A 6,407-nucleotide genomic window follows, 5' to 3' on the forward strand; every position below is an offset into this window, starting at 1 on the left:
TTGTATGGAAAGAGCTCTAGATTCATTCTTTGCTCACATCCCCTTTTAAAAGTCAGTTTTGATGAGATAAAGAATACAAATAATAAACGAATGCATACAGAAATATAAGCAGCACCTTAAGCAAGACATACAATATTTATGAATTTTAATCACTGCCAGAACCTTTTCTTCTTTTCTACCGTTAATATTGTCCCCTTAAAATTCATGTTGAAACACTAACCCCTAACACCCCTGTGACCTTTAGAGACAGGGCCTTTGGGAACTTGCCACAGTTTTCTCCTGTTCCCTAGCCCTGTGACCAGCTCTGGGATCATCTAGTGGTCCTGCCTCCTGAACTGTGCTCTCCACAGGGAACAGAAATAAAGATACTTCCTTTCTGATTTCTCTTTCCTTGCCTACACTGTGGCTTCATCAGAGTGCCCAAGGTCACATGATGAAAACTCTAAGCACTCACGGATATTGCTTTTATTATTTATTGCTACATTCCTCAATAATATGCTTATACTTTCTTTACCTGATTTTTCTTTAATTATATTTACATTTATTATAGAAATTAAAAATATGTACTTGAACCCACATCTCACGTTCCCTTACCATCTTACTAGTACTGTTGCAAGTATTTGTTTATCAAATCAATATCCAGCTTTCAATTTGTCACAAATTTATAAATAATTTCAACTCTTTAGTCATTGACTGGGATATTACTATGTCTAATATATCTATTCTTATTTTCCTTTTATTTATTTACTTAATTTTCAAGGTATATATTACCTGTTATTCCCAAGCACATCAACAACACATTAAAAAAAAAAAAACAACTTTCAATACTTTTTCCACACATGGGTATTTATATGAGTTATTTAATTTTGAGAAATTCATTTCTTTCTCTCCTGTGTGGATTCTATATTTTCTCTTTCTTAGAGAATTATTTTGCTTGATAGCTCATATTCTCCTTTATTGTTTTCAGAAGCAATGAAAGAATATGAGACATAAACTTTTAGACCTTCAATAACTGAAAAGCTCATTATTTAACTCTACTTGTTTGATATTTTTCTGGGTTTAGAATTCTAGAACGAGAATGTTTTTATGAAAATTTTCAAGGTGTATATGAATATTTCTTCACATTCTCTTGAATTAAAAATAAATCTTTCAAATTGAGCTTTTACATGGGTTTCTTATTATTGTTTCAAAGGAATATAGAAAGAGTAATATTTCATATTACACATTACATGTGCACATATACATACTTAGTGAGAATCAAAAAGGAAAAGAGCTTTACTAAAATAAATAGTACAAATGTTAGCACATATATATTTATATTACACATTTCTAGTATTTCCTAACAATAAAATTCAAAAGAGTGTGTTTGTGTATACATGCATACAAACAAAATCAGTTATTAGATTTCAGCAAAACTCATCCAGGTTGTGTCTTACTAAAATATTCTATGAACTTGTTAGTAGTTGTTTGATTTCATTCTGCACCATACCAAAAAGAGCAAAATGAGAGGAGAGATGTCATTTAGCATTTAATACAACACAAAACCTGGGTATCTAACATAAGTTGTGAAAACTACACAATAACCATTATCTCCATGAGACACAAGAGGGGGTTTAAGAGGGATTGGTCAGTAGTACTTATTTATCTTGTGGATCACACTGACATGTTAAATTCTTGAAATTAATTTATGATGTGTTCATGATTAATAGATAAAGAACCTACAATTTAACTTCTTGATGTGAATGCTTTCATTTCAGTTGATGATTCAATTAAATATTTAAAGATTGGATAATTTTTCAGCAAGTAATTTGGAACTGACAGTATTGTACTGTCCATTTTTTTATGTTCTCTTTAGCATTTTGCATCTGGTTCCTAAAGAATGCATAATTTTCCATTGTAAGAATCTGTATAATTGCCAATCACTTTAGAGGCAGACATTTTTGTAAAACTGGTTTAACTATATTTCCAGAAATACATAGTCCTTGGCACAGAAAATATACTTAATTTATTTTATTTATTTTATTTTTTTTATTATTTAAATCAGTTTTATTTAAGAATTTCCAACATTGACAACTCTTATAAAAAGCATCCAAGCACAGGACACAGAACTGCAGCAAACAGCATTCTTATGGGTAGCTAACAGACATTAGAACTTCCACCCTTCTTTGAGACACCTGAGCTCACTGGTGAACTCTGCTTCCAAGTACTCCTGCAAAGCACACCACAAGCTGAGTCCATGTTCTCAACCCATCAGCTTCAGTTCACATTACCACACTTACATATCAGTAACAGAGGAGAACACACACCATACAGCATTCACAGCAGTTGACAAAGGGGCAGGGGAAGTACAAGTATCATTTCACTTAACACATTCAACTAACGTGGGTTATCTAAGAACAAAACTCACTTAAAGTCTTCCAACAGATGTGGATGTCCTTTGAATGCAAAAAACATTCGTACATTATTTGCTATCATTGCTCTCTGCATACTCTCTCACCAAAGCCACAGGATTGAGAGACACATCTCGCCAAGTTAAAAAATATCCATTATGCACCACCAAGTCTCTGCACGCGCTCTCTCCTTTCCTCTCTCATACTAGCCTTTCATGCCTTGGCACCACCATCAATCCCACACAAGGTTTCAAAAGTTCAAACAGCTTTCTGGTTCCAAATCAGAGCCTTGGGTTCACAGCATTGATACGACTCCATGAAATAAAGAGTAGCGGATAAAAATGGGACACCCACCGTCAAAGACGCAGCCTGTGCAGCGTGATGACCAATTCTTGAATGAGAAAGCATATAGACAGAAGCATTCCTATGGCAGAATATTTACAGCACTACTTTCAATGAAGTGCTTCTTCCATAAACATTTGAAATGAGATGAACTGCAGAGATTAAATGAAGGCTTCATATTGTACTTTTGTATATGAGAGGAGACAAGTGTTAAAAAACAAAACCAAAAGAACCAAACACTGTGACACCATGATCTCCCAAAAGGAGATTTTCCTAAGGAAAAAATCCATATGGTGGGGTTCAAATTAAAAAAGGAGAAAAGAATGTAGTTCTAATCAATGGTTTCCACTTTGAACATGCAAAGAATTCACTTAACAAGTCCAGGGATAAAACATTACAGGAGAAACCTTTTAGATATCAATTGTAGTGTGTTGGTTTACCAATCAGGCAAACAGCAATTCACTTTCAACCACTCAATATTTCAACCCTTTATGTAACAAAACTTATAAAATTCCTTTAGCTCTTCCTCTTTTTCTAAAGAAAAATGTCAAAAATACTGCTGAATATACTCCACACTGAACAAACCAATTTTGAAAATTCTTAGTACATATGTATTTTACAATATACTTACCATGAGTTTAGAAAAATTTGAATTTCCACCATTCTAACTAACCAACCATAACCCACTATCTACATTCCCCAGCCAGAAGATTTAGAATCCATGCTTGAGCCAAAGCCTCCATTGAAACCACTACCTGACCCTGCATTTGATGCTGATCCCCAACCAATTGCAGCACCAGAATTAGAACCACTATAGGAATTATTTCCAGACCCAAAAGCTTGATTTGGCTCTCTCTGCATGTTGCCCTGGCTTTGGTTATTACCTGATGGGCCTGACTGGTTCTGCTGACTGGCTAACATGCTCATCATACCCCAACTGCTCTGCAGCGCTGCCTGGGCTGCTGCCATCATTGCTGGATTAATGCTAAAAGCACCAAAGTTCATCCCTCCACCCATGTTACTACCCTGATTGTTTCCCAAGCCAGCTCCACCCCCTCTACTGTTACCAAACCCACCCTGATTCCCAAAGCCACCTGGATTACCACCAAATCTTCCACTTCTCTCTAACTGCCTATTGCTATTGTGCTTAGGTTCAGCATTGGATATATGCACGCTGATTCCTTTAATGATCAAGTCCTCTCCACAAAGAGACTGGGCAACCTGATCATCTGCAAATGTAACAAAGGCAAAAGCCCTGCATGGTTTGGGAATGAAGACATCTACCACTTCGCCATACTGACAGAAGAACTGCTGCAGCTCATCAGCAGTCATGTCCTCTGTACAGCGCCCAACAAACACCTTTCTGCTTCTCAAAGGCTCATCTGGGGGCTTTGCTTAGAATTGGGGAGTTTACAGTCACACCATCGTCCATCTATCATATGTCGCTGCGACATTACTTTTACCTGGGTTTCATATTCCATAAATCGTACAAAGCCAAACCCTTTTGAATGACCAGTTTTAATATCTTTCTTGACCTGCACCATAAGAACTTCTCCAAAGGTACTAAAATACTCCTTCAGGTCCTGTTCGGTTGTTTTCCATGGGAGATCCAATACTATTAAATCAGATGTTTTTTGGACTGCTCTTTTCACTTTCACTGCCGATGAAGCATCTGTCTCATCCATTTTCCTTTTGTTATCTTTGGGATAGTTGACAACGTATACCAGGTTTCCCCAACCAGCATCAGGGGCATGCAGAATTCCTTCTACTAGGCGAACACCTCTCATATACTGGGTCACTGGATTCCTGTAGTGCAGCCCACATGCCCCTGGAAACTGGGCTGTAACTGTGGACAGCAGCACTGTCCCATCATCTTCTGATGGTATTTCAATGGGCTCATCATTTTCATCTTCTGTTATCCGAATGTATTCAGACATCTTTTCTTACTTCTCCGCTAGGCGGCTGCTAGGAAGCGCGACACCGAAACTGAAGCAGCAAGGGATCCGAGAGCAGCCCAGCTACCTCTACGTTCCCACCCTTAATTTATTTTAGGTGAATAGATAAACAAATGAGTGTGTGACCTTTCTGTGTGGATATTATTTCCAACTCAAATAATTTTTCTGATATCTAAAATACAAGTTCAATTGAGACTCTTGTTCAATATTTGGGTATTTATTTATAAGCAACAAAACCTAAATTTAAATAACTTCAATGTGACTATAGTTAATAACAATATATAGTTTTCAATATATGTGTATGTCTATGTTCTTGATATTAAACAAAAGACTGAACTTTCATCAAGGATAAATTAATCCAGGGACAGGAAGGCTTACTTGTTTGCGCTCTTTCGCTCACATGATCTTTCTCTCTTCTTTCTCTCTCCCACCACTTCTTGTCACTTCCTCTTTCTGAAAGTAGGTTTCACTTTGTAGAGAACATATTCAAGATGCTCAGATTGTTACATTACTGCAGAAAGTTGTGGCTTAAAACTTTTCAATGAAGGTAGAAAGAATGCCTCCTTGCCATCTCTGGTAAGAAAAAGGCATAATGAGAAATTTATCTGGTTCAGCTTAGTGAATGAGCTTGGCCTGGGACCAAGAGTTAATTTCAGCAGGGCATGGTAGTGCACACCTGTAATCCCAGTGGCTGGGAAGGCTGAGACAGGAGGATGACAAGTTCAAAGCCAGCCTCAGCAATGAAGAGGTCCTAAGCAACTCAGTGTGACCCTGTCTCTAAATAAAATACAAAATAGGGATGGGAATGTGACTCAGTGGTTGAGTGCTCCTGCATTCAATCCCCGGTACCAAAAAAAAAGAGTTATCTTCAGAGTAACAGTTGACCCATTCCAAGCATATGTTCAGCATTTATCCCAAAGGGCCAATCCATCCCCAGTAAAAGGACTGGGTGCAGGTTGAGCCAGGAGAGAAAGGTCAGGTAGGTAGTAACTACCGGTTTTCTCTACTTTGTCTGATGAATCTTACGCACGATGACTAGATGATCACAGGTAAACTAAAAAAAGAAAACATGAGAGAATAAAATACACACCTATAATATTTACTTTGTAAAATTAAAATATCTCTCTTGTTTCTGCACATTCTTTACCTCACATTGGAATGAAGCAATTGATGAAATCAAGTTACAAAGTCAGAAATAGACTGAAACTGTAAATAGTGAAAGAAGATGTGACAATTAGTCAAATGAAAAATTATGTAGAGCAGCAAATTATCTGAAATGGAAGATGTCAGACAAAATGGATGGGTAAAATGGTTCTTTCTTTTTATTCTTTTTTCTCCACATACAAAATGAAACTCCTTGGTGACTTCAGACCTGTGTAAACAAAAAGTATGTGCATGGAGTTTAAAAGATTTGGAAAGGTCTTTCATCAGGAATTTTTAAATGAAGGTGATAAAGACGTTGCTGGTGTGGGGACACGGGGAGACTTCATCAGTTCAGCAATTTTGTAATCGTCCCATGCCCTGCTTTCCTGTCTAGAAAATGGAAATGATTCTACTCAACTCATAAAGAGTAGAAAACATGAAAAAGAGCAGAACTAACATTTATTGAGTACTAATCCCTGTATACTATAACCAATTTATGTTGAATATATTTTATTCTCATAACTACTTAGAGATAATAATATCCCATTTAAAATATGGGAGAACTTTTTCAGAGAAA

The 6,407-nt window shown here is 36.7% G+C and overlaps 1 pseudogene; it reads right to left on the minus strand.

The window, feature by feature from the left end:
• Positions 1-2,109: 2,109 nt before the first annotated feature.
• LOC101959054 (TAR DNA-binding protein 43 pseudogene) lies at positions 2,110-4,762 on the minus strand (annotated as a pseudogene).
• Between the last annotated feature and the right edge of the window lie 1,645 nt (positions 4,763-6,407).

The sequence above is a fragment of the Ictidomys tridecemlineatus genome, chromosome 4, assembly GCF_052094955.1.
Source record: "Ictidomys tridecemlineatus isolate mIctTri1 chromosome 4, mIctTri1.hap1, whole genome shotgun sequence".
Taxonomy (NCBI): domain Eukaryota; kingdom Metazoa; phylum Chordata; class Mammalia; order Rodentia; family Sciuridae; genus Ictidomys; species Ictidomys tridecemlineatus.